Source organism: Notamacropus eugenii, chromosome 7 (assembly GCF_028372415.1).
Source record: "Notamacropus eugenii isolate mMacEug1 chromosome 7, mMacEug1.pri_v2, whole genome shotgun sequence".
NCBI lineage: Eukaryota > Metazoa > Chordata > Mammalia > Diprotodontia > Macropodidae > Notamacropus > Notamacropus eugenii.
This window is the reverse complement of record NC_092878.1, coordinates 58,223,347-58,243,226: the sequence shown is the minus strand read 5'-3', so window position 1 is coordinate 58,243,226 and position 19,880 is coordinate 58,223,347. Positions and strand designations below refer to the sequence as shown.

The following is a 19,880-nucleotide window of genomic DNA, read 5'->3' as shown; positions in this document are numbered from 1 at the left end:
TTCAATGAGCAACACAGCTAGAACAGACTGCATCTTTAAATTCAAAAAACTGGAACAATCTTACTCTCTTAAGTGTGACTTCCAGAGAGGATGAAGCTTCACCCACAGCCCAGGTTCCATAAACTGAATTGGTTTGATATGAGCCTGGAGAGTTTGTTTAGTGTGTTTCATTTGTTTTTTTCAGTTTCAGATGCAGGTGGTAATCCCCAATGGAACCAGAATGGATCCACAGCAACCATGGAGACAAAATTCAAGACTGGATGTTTCAGTCCAGTGGAGAAGCCCAGAGAAACCAGGGTACCTGGAACTTGAATTCAGGGAGGGTTTTGAACTTGGGCTCCATAGGAATGAGCTATATAAGAACTGAACTAAGCAGTGAACCTAATCCCTTCTCTTCCCCAGAATATGGGAGGGATTATGCCCCATATATTGGGGAGTATGTTTACATGTTAATTATTATACTTTTGTAGTAAATATTTCTTTGTAAAATCTAATCCAGCTTCTAGTGGTCAAATGGATCTGGGGAAACACCATCAGTGGATGCTAGTGCCAATGACAAAAATCCTAGACTAGACATTCCCAAGAGCCCTTAAGGGTATCAGAGAATCCCGGTAGAGGGGTAAAATACAACACACCTGATGGGGTCAAAACAATGATTGTTACACTAGGAATGTGGTTCAGAAGAGCTGAACCACAGTATGTTGACTCACTAAGCATTAGATAAAGATCACACTTAGAGTAATTAAATTCACATTTGTTAACTAGGAGTTGCAAAGTGATTACCATACATTGACAAAGGGAGTTTCCTCAGTCAGGATGTCCCTACACAATGAAATCACAGGTGCAGCTCAATTATACCTTTGAAGGGAAATTTAATGTTTACACATTGTACTGTTAATGTATTTTTAATGGAATTAATGTATTTTTAATGGAATGGGAAGATCTTTCCCATCCATTAACAGGCCCATGTGACTTGCCTGAGTCATATGAGTCTATGGTGGGAGGAGCTTGCTAAATAGGTGGAACAGGAAGGGGTGGAGCAGGAAGAGGTGGAGCTGAAGCAGAACTGAGAGGAAATTGGTCAGACTAGTCAGAGCTGAGAAGGACAGAGGAAGCAGGCAGCTGGCTGTGAGTAAGAAAAGGGCATTTTGCTTAAGGGTGTCTGTTTGTGGGAAGGCCTGATAATGCCAGACTTCTTGGTTACTATGATGGATTTGGTTTTCTGGTATTGGAATTCAGCTTTCTGGTATTTGAATAAATATTTTGTTCCTGTTTTCCACGTGGAGAGTCTGTGATATTTTGTGATTCAGAACTGTGCCAGCATATTCATAGCCACCATAGGCACTACATAAATGTGGAAGAGCAAGGAGATAGTATCTTTGTCATTTGCCTTTGACATTGTCTTTGTCATTGCCTATATAGGTTATGTATGCCCACATTTGTGACTTGAAAGAAGGGAAGGATAGTTCTCTCTAGAGTCTCCTCCACCTGCCCTTTTCCAGGAAAGACTCTGATTCTTCCCATGAGGAGATACAAAAGTCAGACCAAAAGCTGGTCATTACCCTACTCTCCACAGAGAGTATTAAATATATTTCTATATTATGTTGATAATGTAATAAAGGGCAAAAAATGGGCAACAAGCTACAATTGTATCTATCTATCCCCTTACATATTATTAGTTTATGGGAGATAATTTTTAGGTTAAAACTCAGTTCCTGTCACTATCCCTTAGAACAGGGAAGAAAGGCCCTGAGCTATATATTCAAGGCTTGACTGCTTTCCCACCAAATGCTGGTTCCACAATGAAGACCAACAACAACAATAAATAACATTTATATAATGATTACCATGTGCCAAGCACTGCACCAAACACTTTACATTTGATCTACACAACAACTCTGGGAGGCAGGTGCTATTATTATCCCCATTTTACAAATGAGGGAACTGAGGCAACCAGAGTTTAAATGACTTGCTCAGGGTCATATAGCTGGTAAGTATTTGGAGATTTTCCTGACTCCAGGCACAGCAAATTATCGACTAGCTACCTAATCATTCCATGTAGTAAATAGCAAATAAATCTATTTATCCAAGACAATGGTGAACAGATATCAGAGAAGTTATACAGATGAGAACATTTCAGAAAATTCACAAAGTGAATGAGCTCTCCCATTGGGAATAAGATAACTCAGCTCAACTGAGAGAGAGAGAGAGAGAGAGAGAGAGAGAGAGAGAGAGAGAGAGAGAGTCCCAGATCTCACCCAAAGGAGAAATTTCCAAAGTCTGTAGTGTAATAATTATACTATAGTTGGGTCTCCTCTAACTGTTGACTTCTTCACAGAGTCCTTCTCTGCCATCTGGAACCTGAAGAGACTCTATAACCATGTATCTTCTCTCTCAACTCTCAAAACTGGAAGCCAAAAGACCAATATCTGTCTTCTTTCTCAAGTTCCCTTCAACTTTTCCCCCTCATGAAGGCATAGAGGTGGGTAATCAATCTCCACCAATAAGTAGAGTCTCATACAAATGATCTTTGAGCTAAGGCTTACACAAAGATCTTTCCTCACATATAACATTATGAGGTAGGTAACACAAGCATTCCATTTCACACATAATGAAACTGAGTCTCAGAGAAGTTAAATGACTTGTCTAAGGTTGCAGTTAATAAGATTCAAAAATGGGACTCCACCTCAGATATTTTACCCCAAATTCTGTGCTATTCTCACTAAAAGGTCCACCGAACGGACAGCGTCCCAAGGAAGTCAAGTCAAGTCATCCAGCATTTATTAAGCACTTGCTTTGTGCCAGTCACTATAGTAAGTGCTGGGAATACATATACAAACAGACAGAATACCCTGCCCTCAAGGATCTTGTATTCTAATGGAGGAAACAACATATAAAAGTTAGAAGAGCTAAGTATGAAGCCTGGAGAGGAAGATGTGACTGGCCTGGGTGGCCTCCTTAAAAATGGAGGTTCTGGAAAAACTAGCCAATCAGAAGAAGAGACCACAATATCTGAAGTCAAGAGCTGGAGCGAGCTTCCAAGGCAAAGAGGTTTCTGGGGTATTCTGGGAGAATGATCCCACTGGAGTTGGGGGAAGAGTTTGTTCTTGGCAGTCTCTAGGGTTGCAAGCAATGAAGGGACATGTTCAGGAGTCAGCTTATCCACATCTGCAGTTCCAAAGAACTCTCCAATTGGCCATTTAAACATCTGAGTTTTCCTCTCTCTTAATCTATCTCTCAAGAATTTCTCAGAAGTATCTGCCCCCATACGGGTATACAACAGTCCCACAGCCAATTAGGAGCTACATCTCAGTACTACCCTCAGAAAAACTACCACAGACTTGAGTGGGAGTGCGGTTATATTCCTCCCTGGATTATAACTTTTTGCAATCCCTTGCAAAAGTCAGACAGGACAGACTTGAAACCTGTAACTATGCATAAACGTATACATCAGTATTTTAAAACAAGAGTGATTTTCCTGGTGTCCCACATAACCAACTTATGATACCATTGAAAATAAGAGAAACAAATGCACCTTAACAATACACGCAATAAACATGACACTACACATTTTATCATCTGACAGTACTGTAGTGACAACATGCCTAATGCATTGGGGAAGGGAAAGGAGAGAGGACATATTCAGAAGTGAAGATGATATAAAAACAAAAGATATCAATAAGATGATTTAAGAAGAGGAGAAAATTGAGAAAAAAGAGGAAAGAGCTCTCTTCCAGCTCTAACAATATATAATGATATATAATGCTATATGAGATAATGGAAAAGTATTTCATTCCCAACCTATTTACTTTTTCCCTCTCAAGAGAGGGATGAGAAGCTGTGAGTATAGACTGGTGCATACCCTATCAATCAGCTGATTTTGCCTAACTCTTTTCCTGTATTGTTAAGTAGGGTTATGAGAATGGGGAAGAGGGCAGGGTACAGTACATCAGGGATAACAGGAGATGCCTATATTGTAGATAGATAGATAGATAGATAGATAGATAGATAGATAGATAGATAGATAGATAAAATAGATAGATAAGATGGATGGATGGATGGATGGATGGATAAATGGATAGACAGATAGATAGATAGGTAGGTAGGTAGGTAGATAGATAGGTAAATGAAAGGCATCAATGAATCTTTTTGAAAAAAAAGAGGTATTGAGAGATGTTTGGGCAGCTAGGTGGCATAGTGGATAGAGTGCCAGGCCTGGAGTCAGGAAAACTCAACTTCATAAGTTTAAATCTGGCCTCATGGTCTTACTAGCTGTGTGACCCTGGGCAAATCACTTAACTGTTTGCCTCAGTTTCCTCATCTGTAAAAATAAGCTAGAAAAGAAAATGGCAAACTACTCAGTATTTTTGCCAAGAAAACCTCAAATGGGGTTACAAAGACTCAGACACAACTCAACAACATTTGGGGGGAGATAGGTGGCACAGTGGACAGAGTACTGGGTCTGGAGTTAAGAAGACATCTTCCTGAGTTCAAATCTAGCCTAACTTACCAACTATGTGACACTGGGCAAGTCACTTAATAAATTAATAAATGTTTATTAAATTCTTAAATTTAATTAAAGGCTTAATAAATGCTTATTGCCTGACTGCCCTAAAGATCCCCACTTGGCCCCAAACTAGACTTACAACCCTTCTGACACCCATACTGTTTCCTGAGCCAAAAGCTATTGATGATAATTTATGAATACAGTAATATTTCTTAAATATAAACTTTCAATTTTACTGATAACTTTTGATTTTTGTAATACATTCTGTTATGTAGGGGTTGTTTGTTTGTTAGCACTATAGTTTATATAACTGTCCTGCTTGTCAGTTTCCCTTTCTGAAATTCTCTTTCATATATTTTTAAATGTTTCATTGCTATTTCTTTTGTTTCTTTTTTTTTTTTTTTTGGCATCACTCATTATTCGCTCATTCCCCAATAATGTTCTTTTGTAACCATGATGTTTAAGATTGTGGATCAGACCTGTGGTTTTATTCATAGAGGGAATTCCCAGGTGAGAAACTCCCTCTGCCAAAGCAGGTTGGCATCTTCTGTGCTGTTTATAGTCTTAGAGAGCTGTCTAGAGCACATTCTGGTTAAATTACTTGGCCAGGTTGACACAGCCAAGTACTTGTCAGAGGCAAGGCATAGAATTTAGCGGTTAGATTTAGGAAGACGTGAATTGGCCTCCTGCCTTAGACTCTTTAACTGTGGGATTGTGCAAATCACGTAACATTTCCTAGTCTCAACTTCCTCATCTGTAAAATGGAGATAATAATAGCACCTACTCCCTAGAGTTGTTGCAAGGACCAAGTGAGATAACATTTGTAAAGTGCTTTGCAAACCTTAAAATGCTCTAAATGCTATTTGTTCATTCGTTTTTGTTTTCTTTTTTTTTTTTTTGCTTGACTATCTATTTAACTAATTTATTTATTCTGTTTTAAGGCCACCTCACTACCTACTATGCCATGTTGCCTCACAATCAAGAAGTATAGTCAAGCAAAATAAATGAAAAACACAGGCTAGATCTATAAATGCATGTTTCTTAATTTGTTGTTCTTTAGTTGTTTCAGTCATGTCTGACTCTTCCTGTCCCCATTTGGAGTTTTCTTGGCATTTCCTTCTCCAGCTCATTTTACAGATGAGGAAACTGAGGCAAACAAGGGTGAAGTGACTTGATCAGGGTCACAGTAATTATTGGAAACCAGATTTGAAGTTAGGTCTTCCAGATTCCAGGCCCAGTGCTCTATCCACTACACCACTTAGCTGCCCTGATAACATGCAAACAGCCACGTATATACAAGATATATATGGTGTATATGGAGGTAATCTCAGAGGGAAAGTACCAACAATGGAAGGGACAAGGCCTCTTGCAGAAAGTAGGATTTGAGCTATGGTGGTCTTGGGCTCAGAAATGCTTCCATCTGAAGAAAGTAAAACCTGAGGGAAAGCCAAAAGAACAGATAGATAGCAATAGTTGGAAATGAGGGATGGGGGAGAAAAACTACTCCTGGTCTTGAAAGCCCCTATTCTAATAATCCCATAGTAACACTAGCAGAGTTTGCAGAATAAATCATTTCCATTTCTAATGCTGGAAGCCAGTTACAGCCGTAGTACTTACCTCTGGGACAAAGTCATCTCGTGGGAAGTGTTTTTTCTAGGCCGCCAAGAGACCCATCACTCAGAGAAAGGCCTGGGTTAGTGGACAGAATCTATTGTAATGAAGCTCCTTCCTTCAGACCCAAGGGGTGGTGCCAAGTCGTAACAGGACCCTCATTTTTCAGAACAGTGAGTGCCCTTTGCAAAGGGGGCAGGATGCCAGGGCAACTGTTGAGGAAAGCTGCTGATTGCCCTTACATCACAAGCACTTGGAGAATTTCAGGCTGAGGTAAAAAGGAGTAAAGGGATCTTTGCCAACATGGGATCACAGGCTCATAGATTTAGAGCTGTAAAGCACCACAGAGTTCCTCTAGTCTAGCCCCCCTCATTTAAATTTATAGAAACTGAGGCCCAGGGAAGTGAAATGATTTGTTCAAAGTAGACTTACTACCCAAGTGATAAAGCTGAGATTTGAACCCAAGATCTCTGACTCCAAGTCCAATTCTCTTTCCTTTAAAAAGAAAATTCCTTTTTACTCTTGATGCAAAATGCCGTCCATATCCAGAGAAAAAACTGTGGAATCAAAACACAGAATGAAGCAGACTATTTTCTCTTTTGTTTTGGTTTGTTTTTTTCTCATGGTTTCTCCCATTTGTTTTCATTCTTCTCTACAACATGACTAACGTGAAAATGTGTCTAATAAGAATGTATGTGTAGAACCCATATAAGATTGCATGCTGTCTCGGGGTGGGGAAGGGAAGTGAGGGGGAGAAAATTTAAAACTTATGGAAGTGACTATTGAAAACTGAAAACAAATAAAGTTATAAGAAAAGAAAGCACCAAAAAATTCCTTTTTATTATGTTTTTATAAACAATCACAAATGTGAAACTTTAATTATACAGAGAACAGAAAAAGAGGATTATATGTGAAACTATGAATTTCTATTTCATATTTTTTGTTATTCGGTTGAGTCTGACTCTTTGTTGACCCCCTTTGGGGTTCTCTTGGCAGGGACGCTAGAGTGGTTTGCCACTTCCTTCTCCAGGTCATTTTATAGAGGAGGCAAATAGGGTTAAATGAGTTGCCCAGGATCACAGAGCAAGTAAATACTGAGGGCAGATTTGAACTCAGGAAGATGAATCTTCCTGTCTCCAGGCCTGGCCCTCTATCTATTATACCACTTGACAGTCCCATCTTTTTCATGTAGTTGTTTGTTTTTAATGAACAAGACCAGGAGAACAATTACATGATGACAAAGACAATAACATGAAGAAAAACATCTTTGAAGGATCTCATAGCTCTGACCAAATCAGTGAACAGTAACTTCAGGAGGCTGATGATGATACGTACCTCTTACCTCTTGAAAGAGAGTTAATGAAGTAGAGATGCCAAATGAACTAGATATTCTCCAACATGACCAAGATGTTGATTCATTTTGCACAACTATGCATATGTCACAAGGGAGAATTTCTACTTGGTGAAGGTGATTGGTTAGTGTGTAGTGATAGATATGCCCCCCAAAAAGCATCAATAAAACTTTATTTAATGTGCAGAAGAAAATTTAAAAGTACAGCAGACATACAAATATAACAGCTTTGTTACTATCTTGTTAGATTTAACATATTTTTCTTCTTTACACAACAACTATATCATAGAAGTTCACAGTTTCTTACACAAGGCTCTGTATAGTTCTTTTTTTTTTGTCTTTTGACATGTTTGTTGATAATTAAATTCACAATAATGTAGAAAATTTACAGAGAAAAGAAACACAACAGAAAAAAAAAACTGGCCCTGCTCATCTGTGTTTCAAATGGTCTTTCTAAGGCCCCACACTGCTTCATCTTCCTGGTGTGTTTATCATGGAAGATGGGGGAACAATATTACAATTTCTATTTTACTGATGTAATAGTAGCCTCCCTGGAATAAGTATGGTGCCTCTCTGTACCTTTACTTTAAAAGATAAGACTCTTTGGATGTACAGTAAAGCCTCAGCTATAGAATGAAGAGTGACATTTCCCACATAGCTAAAGGTTAACTCTTTAGTGACAGAGTTGTATTTTCCATTTTTGAAAAATGGAAATCTTTTTCAAATGTACACTAGGGGAGACAGTTTTGAGGAGAAGGCCTGACCAGTCTGAATTATCCAATCAATTTGATGACAGTACAACAGAGTTTGGAGGTAGATATGTACCCCCAGTTCATTCAAAGAATGCACAGAGAATTCCTTTGATTAATTTTCAATGACTGGGGCTGATCCCAAAATGGTTGGCACTTGAAAGTCATTTTGTTGGGAGGAGTCTCTTTCCTTTGTTGTTTGGAAAAATGACCTATGAGATAGTTCATTGCCTTTTCTTTTTCATGAGCTTTCTTTCCAATGGACTTCCAGGCCAGAATACAGCAAAGGTAGGAGGATAGATTTCTCCATTCTTGCCCTGATCCCTTCAGGGACAAAAATGTCAACTATCAGGGGAAACAGATGGCAAGCTCCCATGTATGCCCAGGGAAGTCTGAGGGGTGAGTTCAAAGAAACAACATGATTTTGAATCACAACCTACTGTGTAGAAGAGATAGGTTGTTTAGTTGTTTCTTTAATTCATTAGATGACAAGATTCTGCAGTTTAGACATCTAGCCAAAGAATAAGTCAACAAAAATTTATTAAATACCTAATATGCACCAGGCGCTGTGATGGGTACTGTGGTTGTTCATCCTTTGCTCTCAAAGATGACTGATTACATCCAGAGGGTGATGTCTTGACTTGCAAGTGAATTAGATTTAAGTGAGGCAGAGCTTGCGAAGTCTTTCCTCCAGAGTCACTGGAGTCCAGGGGCAATACATACATCAAGATGACTGGTGATGGCCCCAGATGCAGTGGGAAGCCTTGACCTTTTTAAGCTAAGTCTTTCCCAGGTCTCAGTTTATCTGAAGCAACACCCATGTAGTAGTTAAAGGCTAGGTAAGAAAGGAGGCAAAAATGACCTAGTTTGCCTTCACAAAAGACTCAAGCTGGGAGGTACACAATAAATACCAGCTATCATTATTTTAGAAGTACAAAGAATAAAGCAATCCCTACTCACAATAAGCTTACATTTTAACATAGGAAAAAAACAAATATAGAGATAAAATATATACAGCAGAAATAGAAAGTTAATAAATCCAAATATGTACAAGGTTGTTGGGGGGTGGCATTAGCAATTGGGAAAAAGTCAAGAAAGACTTCATACAAAAGTTGATGCCTAACCTTCATCTTATAGGAAGAGGGAGATTCTATTGAGGGAAAGGCAAAGAATGAGTATATTCCAGAGACCAGAAACAGCATAGAGTTGAGAGATAGATTGTTATGCACAAGAAACTAAGGGTAAGCTGATTTGACTGAATCCAGGGATGTGAGGGTGGGTGTTGGAAGAATAACCATAAAGGCTGGAAAGATAAGATGAGGTCAGTTGTGCAGGAATTTAAAAGCTAAACAGAGGGGTTTGTATCTTTTTTCCCTTTTATAGAGGCAGTTGGTGGCTCAGTGAGTCTAAAGTAAGAAAGATAGGAGTTCAAATCCAGCCTCAGATACTTCCTAACTGCATGACCGTGGGCAAGTCACTTAACCTATGTTTACCTCAGTTCCCTCAACTGTAAAATGAGGATAATAATAGCACCCACCTGCCAGTTACTGTTGTAAGGATCAAATGAGATAGTATTTGTAAAAAACACTTAGCACAGTGCCTGGTACTTAATAGGTATATATAAATACTTATTTCCTTATCTCACAAACAATGAAGTTACTGGAATGGTTGCATAAAAATGGTCAGATCAGCGATTAAGGAAATTTACTTTGGTACCAGTGGAGGACAGATTGCAAGTGGTGAGTCAATCATTAGGGAGCTGTTGCAATTATCTAGGCTAGAAATAGTAAGGGTCTGAACCAAAGTGGTAGTTATAGAGAAAAGGGTCCAATGTTATTGATTAAAGATGTAGGTAGGTGGCAAAGCAGATAAAGATAGGATTTTGGAGCAGAAAGTTGTTGTTGTTTAGTTGTTTTTCAATTGTGTCCAACTTTTTGTGACCTTATTTGGGGTTTTCTTGGGAGAGATATTGGAGTGGTTTGGCATTTCCTTCTCCAGCTCATCGTACAGACGAGGAAACTGAGCAAACAGGGGTAAGTGACTTGCTCAGGTTCACACAGCTAATAAGTGTCTGAAGTGGGATTTGAACTTGCAAAGATGAGTCTTCTTGATTCCAAGTGCAGTGCTCTATCCACTGTGAGGAAGGAATCAGAAAGACCTGAATTCAAATCCTCCCTCAGAAGCTTGCTAGCTACATGCCCTGGGCAAGTCACTTAACCCCTGCCTGTTTTTCTGTCAATTTTCTCATCTAAAAATTGGCAATAATAATAATAATAATAATAATAGCCACCTTGCAGGGTTGTTGTAAACACTGAGTAAGATAAGGTTTGTCCAATGCTCTGTAAACCTTAAAGTGCTACTTAAATACTATTACTATTAAGTATATAGGATGAGGAAAAAGAGTCAAGAGTAATGGATAATGCTGAAATTATGAATCTGAGACACTGGAAGTTTGATAACAACTTTGACAGAAAGTAGGAAAGTTTGGAAGAGGGATGGTTTGAAGGAGGTGGAGGAGATGCCAAATTCACTTTTAAATATGTCAAACTTACTATGTCTCTAAGACATCTAATTTGAAATGCTCAATGGGCAACTGATCAAATATAAAAGCCTCTGGTGTTCAAAGTCCTTTATAACCCCTGCCCCCTTCAGTCTTCACACCTTACACCCCACTCCTAACATATTCTTCAGTCCAGTGATACTAGCCCCCTTAATGTTCCTATTGTTTCCATGATTTGTTCTTTAACCCACCAATTTTTAAATGATCTTATTACCCATTTTCTAGGTCACTTATTTTTTATAGGAAATACCTTATATTTTCCTCTATTTTTCAGTCTTATAATGTTGTTCTACTAGTTGGCAAGCATTGCCAAGAAAACCCCAAATGGGGTCGCAGAGAGATGGACACAACTGAAACAATTCAACATCAACAACACTGAGATCTAAGAAGATTGGAAAGATAGGAAACAGGACAGAGGGGGCTAATCTACTTTTTTATTTTACTTTTAATTTATTTTTCAGGGAAGTCACTACCTGAATAAGGTTTTCCACCTTCTATTCTACCTAATAAACTTCCAATTCTTTTCTCCAGAGCTATTTCACATATCATCTCATTTTTTAAAATCTTTTGTTTAATTTCTTCCAGCCACTTTGGAAGCCTTGTGACCAAATTGTTTTTTTCCCTAGAGACTTTTTTTATATTTGTTATAGAGTTACTCTCTTCTCCTGGATTTGTCTCTTAGGCTTCTCTTAACACATACCTAGTATTTCTTTGTTTTGTTTGGTGTTTTTTTCTGTTTACTCATATTTCCAACCTCAGTTCTGAGTTTGAGACTTTGAGCCATCGTCAGGCACTGCCTCATCACACATCCTTGTTTGGAATGGTAAGGTCAATCTCCTGTTTCTTATCTTACCTGGTATATCAGAGGACAAAATGTCAGACTCCTCCCTTGATCATTTCAGGTCAGAGTGCTGCGCTCTCCTTGGATCAACCTGGGTCAAAGGACTCTAGGCTTCATATGCCCTTGGACCATTCCTGGTTAGAATGTTTGTTTATTGTTTGTTTATATGAGCTCCTGCTAGTTTCTAGATTATTCCCCTCTCTCCTGCTTCCTACCTTTCCAGTCGTCTTAGACTTTATTTCTTTCCACATAGCTATATTCCCCCTCTATAAATATAGACACAGTCTATTACTGTTAATCCTTACTGTTTCACAAAGATGACACTCCATTTCTAAATTTGCACCTTTGCACTGACTATCCCTCCTCACCTTCATTTCTTGATTTCTCTGATTTCATTCAAAACTAAAACCAAATCCCACTTTTTGCATGAGGTATTTCCACCACCACCTCTTGCCCCTCCCACTGCTTTCCTTTCCCTTTCCTTCCCTTTCCCTTTGAGATTACCTTCCATTTACACCATAGATATATCTTCATATACATAGCTTTTTTGGATATCTCCCTATCAGTATTTAAACTCCTGAAGGACTATGTTTTTGTTTTTATGTCCTCTGTACTTAGGAGTGACTGGCATACAGTAAGTGAATGCTTACTTAATGAATGCTTAATGATCAACTTGTTGACAGGACTCCTCTCCCAACACCCAGGGACTTCTGGCTTTTCGTCAGCTATGGTTTTCTAGCAACTGAAAAACTTTGCATCCTCAGGTAAAAGCCAGAATTCAGAAATGACCTTTTACCAGAGGCACAAAAAAAGATGAGAACTAGTGTGTTATTAAAATTGTATTCTGTCCTGGTCCCCTTGACTATTCCCCCCAATTTGTCCTAATTCATAATTTCATAAATTAATTATTGATTCAGCTAATTTAAAAAAAGTTTCTTTGTCTAATCCATTGGTTAGTCTCTAGGTATGAGACACTTCTAAAAGTTATTGGACTATGACATTTTTTGATCACCAAAAGATTCATTTTACGGGAGCCTAGAGCATCAGAGCATCGGTACTTTCCTGCTTAAAGTCCTAGGGGACTTGATTCCCTGGCACCTGCTTGTGTAGAAATTGGTAAGCATAATCAAAATAGCTTGATTTCATCAGCACTGTCAAATTCCTCTGCACTTAGAAATGAGTTATCTGGAAAAAGACACAGAATTCTTCTTCCATGGCATCATGCTCCACTATTTTTCACCACTGTATCTAGTCTCCTAATGCTGTGTCATAGTTTGAAATGTTGAACCTAACCCTTCCAAAAATCACATGACTCATTGAGTGCATTTGCTCATAAAAATCTTTTGGTTTTTCAGTGAACATGGGAGCTGAAGATAGAGGCATACTGAGAACTCATTCCAAAAGGATCCAATTTAGACAGGTGCATCACATGGCATTCCTCCCATGACTTTAGATGACTCAGAATCTTCGAAGCATTCCAGCAGCTGCCCTTTCTGAGATTTATATTATCCAAAATAAATGAACCAAAATCATACTGATCCATCAATATTTTCTGAACTTTTTTCAAGTACAGATTAACTTCTCTTTCAAGGTTGGCAAAAGCTTTTTGTACTGCTGCTCTTTTTTTTTTACTAGTATAAATCTGATACCCTAATTAGATAAAAACATCTCAATCAATTAATAAATTCAAAGACCTTGAACTAAGTGTGAAGAGTAATTGAAAGTCATTTGATGAAGCAAAATGTATCCAGAAAAAAGGCCTGTTTCAATTGGCTTGGGCTGTTTCCTTATATCTTCAGAGACATTTATAAAAGTATTGAGTTAGCTGGAAGGAGCTTTGAATTCCAAAAATTGGAGCATTTGACTTTCCAGTAAGTCCCTGAGGAAGAATCAAGTGGAGGATGGGGGGGAGGCGAGAGGAGAGGAGGAGGGCCTTTTAGCTAAGTCTCCTTCATCTATCACCCCCCCCCCCATAAAACACCCACAGTTTTTGCCTAGAAGACAGACTTTCAGCTTTGAAGAGGACAGGATTTTGGAATTCCCATCTGTCCGTTAATATCTTCAATTTCATCCCCAAATCAGTTAGCAGCACTGCCTGCACTGGGAGTCAAGAACAAAGAGGAATGAAGATTCACCATCCTTAAGGGGAACTTCTTAAGAAGTCTACAAATGGGGGGATGGAGGGGGAGAATAGCTTCCAGCAACCAGGAACTATGAATTGTCCCTTTGCCACTTGAGTTTGCTAAGCTTGAGTCAACTTAATCCTGGACTCTGAATATGCTTGAGGGAGAATGAGTTGCAGACCTCTAGGGGTACATTTGTGCCAACTGTTCTTAAAGTACTGTTTTAGTAAATACCCCTCTCTAAAAACTGCTTAAATCTGGCTGACTAAATTGATTCTCAGATGATAATCTTGGGGGTCAAATACACAAGTAGGGGTTTAATGGCACTAGAGCAAAGATTCTGGGGTCTGTGAACTTATTGTTTTAATATTTTGGCAACTATATTTTGACGTAATTGGCTTCTTTTGTAATCCTATGTATTTTATACATTTAAAACATTACTCTTAAAAGGGGTCCATAGACTTCACCAGACTGCCAGAGGGGCCCATGAAACAAAAAGGAATTCCTGCTTCACAGTAATCATCAGAACAATTTGGTACTGGCTAAAAAACAGGGCTGTAGATCATTGGGATAGATTAGGTACACAATGAACAGTAGTAAATGACCATAGCAATCTTGCGTTTGATAAACCCAAAGATCCAAACTTTGGGAGCAAGAGCTCACTGTTTGACAAAAACTGTTGGGAAAACTTGGGAACAGTTTGGCAGAAACTAGGCATACACCAAAATTTCACACCTCATACCAATATAAGGTCAAAATGAGTAAATGACTTAGCATGAAGGGTGATATATCATAAGCAAATTAGGGAAGCATGGAAAATTTTATGGAGATCTATGGATAAGGAAAGAATTTATCCTCAAACAAGAGACAATCATGGGAAATAAAATGAATAATTTTGATTATATGAAATTAAAACATTTTGGCACAAACAAAACCAATGAAACCAAGATTAGAGGCAGAACAGGAGACTGGAGGGAGGGTGTATTTTTGACAAGTTTCTCTGATGGAAGCATTATTTCTAAAAGATACAGGAAACTAAATTAAATTTATAAAAATAAGAGTCAATTCCCAATTGATAAATGGTGAAAGGATATGAAAAAGTAAAGCTACCTATAGTCATATAAAAAAATGTTCTAAATCATTATTGATTAAAGCAATGCAAATTAAAAACAACTCTGAAATACCACCTCACACCTCTCAGATTGGTTAACATGGCAGGAAAGGAAAATGACAAATGTTGAAGGGGATGTGGGCACTTCCACTTGGTGTGACTGTGACCTGATCCAACCATTCTGAACAATAACTTGGAACTATGCCCAGAGGGTTATAAAACTGTGCATAGCCTTTGACCCAGTTATGCCACTGCTAGATCTGTATCCCAAAGAGATCAAAGAAAAAGGAAAAATACCTATGTGTACAAAAACATTTACTGCAGCTCTTTGTGTACGGTGGCAGAGAACTGGAAATTGAGGGGATGCCCTTCATTTGGGCAATGATTGAACAAGTTGTGGTACATGATTGTGATGGAATATTATTGTGTTACAAGAAATGATGAGTAGGATGGTTTCAGAAAAACCTGAAAAGACTTATATGAACTGATGCAAAGTTAAGTAAGCAAAATCAGAACCCTGTACACAGTAACAGAAATATTATAAGGATGGTCAACTGTGAAAGACTTAGCTACTCTGACCAATACAATGATCAAAGACAATTCCAAAGGATCCATGATGAAAAATGCTATACACTTCCAGAGAGATTGATGAACTCTGAGTGCAAACTGAGTATAATTTTTTCACTTTCTTTTTATTACTTTTTTTTCAGCATAGCTAATATGGAATTGTTTTTTGCATGATTTCACATGTATGATTGATATCATATTACTTGCCTTCTCAGTGGGTTGGGTAAGGGGTGGAGGGAAGGAGAGAACTCAAATTTTTTTTAAAAGATGTTTAAACTAAATAATTTTTTTAAAAAAATGAATTCCTGCTTCAAACCCTTCAAATCTTAAAAGGTCCTCCGCTAGTCAAAGGAGGGCAACAAAGAAGTTCCCAAGGCCACACACACACACACACACACACACACACACACACACACACACACTCACCTAGTCTGTCTCTTTGTTATTCCCCACTATCAGGATGCCTTTGGTTGCTGCCCTCATCTCTCCTTCTGAAAGCCAACATTGTATGTGCCACTTCTTATCTCTTCCTTCTGCTTGCCTCTTTCTTCTTTCTTGTCTCTCCAGTCTTGTGACATTTTCCTAATGCTCCTCAACTTTCTCACAAAAATCTGATCTCCAAGGGACATTTCTGGCCAAGGCCAGTACTCCTTCTCTTCGTTCAACAAACCAGGCAATTATAACATGGCAAGCAAAAGGGTGGCCCAGCATACAACCCACAGAAGTCCAATCCATCCAATTCAATTCACATTCCACCCCCATTCAACTCAGTTCATGTTAAGTCCTGAACTTAAGACACAGGGATACAGATTACATCTGCACTGCTTTCCCAAAATAGGTCATGACATGTCAAAGTGCGTCTTTCTATTTTTCCAATTGATCCCCAGCAGCAGCCCAAGTCAACCAGTTCATCCCCAATTGGTGAAATACAAAGTACCAAACAAAGGCTCACTGCCCTGCTACCCTGGTTACCTAACACCAGGCTAACCAGGGAACTCCCCTAATCAATCCTTTACACAGAGAAGAAGCACAGGGCTCTCCTACATAAAATTCCCTTCATTAATCTTTTGTATGACGTAAATCATATTGGTCAATGGGAAGGTGCTTCCCCAGGGCTAAGGTTGGAGATACAAAGAGAGGATGTGAAGATCAAACTATAACAGAAGTTGCCTCATGCAGGATGAAGCTCAAGCTAGCATGTAATCAAATCCTATAACTGGAAAAGAGGGTAGGAGTGAAGACATAGATTGCCTTCTGCCACACACACACACACACACACACACACACACACACACACACACACACTCCTTACTCCCAGCCCTAATACTTTAACATAAAGTGTTTCCTTGCCTCTGAATTTTGCATTTCAACTGCTCAAATGGATGATATCATGGGCAATGCTTCCAAACTGGGAAAGAATCAGACATTACAGCAATTGACTTGGCCAAGCAAAGCTGTCACCAGCCACACCCTCTCCTGCCCCTCCTCCCTTCCCTCTCCAGGCGTCTGGGTAGAGCTTTTATTATTGGACTCACCAAAGAACTGCCTATAGTCTATGAAGCCACAAACCTCCACCAGCATCACCCCTATCCCCCGTCTCCATGATCTCATCCCCATATACCTGTGCTTGCATTCCCATTAAAAATAGAAAATGAAGCAAGAGGCTATTCTAGGTCTTGGCTCTGGGGGTTGAGGGGGGTGAGTGGTTAGGAAGGGAGGTGCAGTTGCACTTAACTGCCAAAACCACAAAAATTAAATCAGTATCCTATGTGGTGAGTCCAGAACTTGCTACAAAGCCATGAATGATGAAAGGAAAGGCTAGTGCTAACAGGATACTCAGGGATGAAGGCTAACCCCCCAAGTGGATATTACAGGCATTTGGGGGAGATTTCTGTTCCCTCAGAGGAAGCCTATTCATCCTGACCATACAGACATGCCAATAGAGAAACTTGGAGAATTATAAGTAGAGTTGTTTGGCTCTGAGGAAGAGCTAGTCCTCTGGACAGGGTTCTGTAGAATATGATTTCAGGGACCTCTTTATTTCTTCCCTCCCCCAAATATCACTCACAAATACCTTCTCAGGTGAAGTTGCTCTGAATTCAAGAACCAAAGGGCTCAGTTAAAATACAATTATCTAAAAATGACACTGTGCACAGTTGTTAACAACCACGTGGAGTAATTTATCATCTTATAGCTTGCTGGCTACCAAAAAGGGGTCTTGAGAAGTTAAGTTCTGATGAAATGAAAGTGATCAGGAAAGGTCCGAAGAATAGGACCTAGATAAGGTGCAGAGAATTGGGCAGTGAGGGGTGAAGGGAAGGAGGAGGTGAGGAGTGTAAGAAGCCCTTGCAGGGAAGATTTTATTGTTGTTGGGTCATTTCAATCATGTTCAACTCTTTGAGACCCCATTTTGGGGTTTTCTGGGCAAAGATATTGGAGTGGTTTGCCATTTCCTTCTCCAGCTCATTTTATAAATGAGGAAACTAAGGTAAACAGGGTTAAATGATTTACCCAAGGTCACTCAACTAGTAAGTGCCTGAGGCTGAATTTGAACTCATGAAGATGAGTCTTCCTGATTCCATGTTCTATCCACTGAGCCACCTAGCTATAGGGGACATAGGATGTCTATAAGGAGGAGGGTAGTAATTAAAGAAAGATGGAGGAATCCAGAAAAACAAATTTCATCAACATCCCTACCTTGCCTAAGGTCAGACCTTGGACTAGAAGTTGGTAAGTTATGTGGCATGAGTAACTACTGAGAGGCACCAGAGAGGATTTCTGGAGGACTCTACTGTATACATCCTATGACATAGTGGCTAGAGTGTTGGACTTGGCAACAGGAAGACCTGGTTCAAATCCTGCTTAAATATTGACTAGTACCTGCTAGTAGGGTTCATAAGATTGAAATGAGATGAAGGTAAGGCTACTTTGCGAGCCTTCAAACATTATATAAATGTGAGATATTTTTTCATCTCCTTAAAATCTTACAATGTTGACTTCTCCCCTAAACCCATTCCCCTTCCAAACTTATCTATTTCTACAGAGGGCATACCTATCCTTCTAGCTATTATCATTATCAGCTTCTTGTTCTCACTCAGGTCATATATCCAATCAGTGGCCAAATCTTGCCATTTTTACCTCCCATACTATCTCTCACATCTATCCCCTTCTCTCTACTCCTAGCCACTCCTTACTTCTAGCCTTCATCACTGCCTCTCCCCCAGACTAATCCAATAGCCTCCTAATTGGTCTCTTTGCCTCCAGGGTCTCTGCTTTCCAATCCATTTTCTGCACAGCTGTCAAATTAATTTCCCTAAAGTCCTGGTCTGATCATGTCATCCCCTCCCCCTCACTCAATAAAGTCAAGTGGCTTCCAATTAAATATAAGATCAAATATTATCTCATCATTACCTCAGCCTTTTAAATTTCTATTTATGTGTAAGTTTTTAAAAATATGTCATTATTAGTACAGCAATATAATATATTATATAACATATAATATAAACTTATAAATATAAGTAAATGTATATTTGTCACAAAGATTTAAATATACATATAAGTATACATGTGTATATATCAACTATAGATACATATATAATATATGCATTGATCTTTAGTTTATATAATGTATATACATAACTCATTTTTAAAATTGAATTCCAAATTCTCCCCCCCCCCACTCCCCTCATGAGAAGGCAAGCAATTTGATATAGGTTATACATGTGTAGTCAGGCAAAACATATTTCCACATTAGTCATGTTGTAAAAGAAAACACAGACCAACATCAAAAACCAAGAAAAACAGAGAAAGTTTTAAAAAGTATACTACGATCTTTATTCAGACTCCACCAGTTCTTTCTCTGAACAGTTTTCATCATAAGTCCTTCAGAGTTGTTTGGGGTCGTTGTACAGCTGACAATAACTAAATCATTCACAGCTGATCATCTTTCAATGTGATTACTATGAAGAATGTTTTGTTTCTGCTTATTTCACTTTGCATCTGTTCATGTAAGTCTTTGAGGTTTCTCTGAGAGCATTTTGCTCATCATTCCTTATAGCACAATAGCATTCCATTCCATCATATATCACAACTTGTTCAGCTATTCTCCAATTGATGGGCTTCCCCTCAATTTCCAATTCTTTGCCACCAGAAAAGAGCTGTTATAAATATTTTTGTACATATAGGTCCTTTTTCTTTCTGTTTTGTTTTTTATCTCTTTTGGGATGCAGACTTAATAATGGTATTGCTAGGTCAAAGGTTATGCATGGTTTTACAGGTCTTTGTGCATAGGTCCAAATTGCTCTCTGGAATGGCTGAATCAGTAAATAAACTTTTTTTTTTAAAGAAGCCAAAGAATACTGCCCAGGCTTCCGGGGCTTCTACGGTAACAATCTAGTAGAAATGACCTGCAAATCAAGGTTGGAGTGAAGTAGAGTCTCAGGTAAGGAAACGTTTCATTT

The 19,880-nt window shown here is 38.8% G+C and overlaps 1 long non-coding RNA gene across 2 annotated transcripts in view; it reads left to right on the top strand.

Annotated features, from left to right (window-relative positions):
• LOC140513603 (uncharacterized) overlaps positions 1-13,323 on the top strand; it is an 88,558-nt gene extending 75,235 nt beyond the window's left edge. The window contains exons 2-3 of one of the 2 annotated variants that reach the window (XR_011970250.1): positions 185-297; positions 12,975-13,323. This is a non-coding gene — a long non-coding RNA (uncharacterized lncRNA). Of the gene's footprint in view, positions 1-184; positions 1,280-12,974 lie in introns of those variants that run through there. The other variant, XR_011970249.1, reaches the window with a different exon arrangement.
• The last annotated feature ends 6,557 nt before the right edge of the window (positions 13,324-19,880 follow it).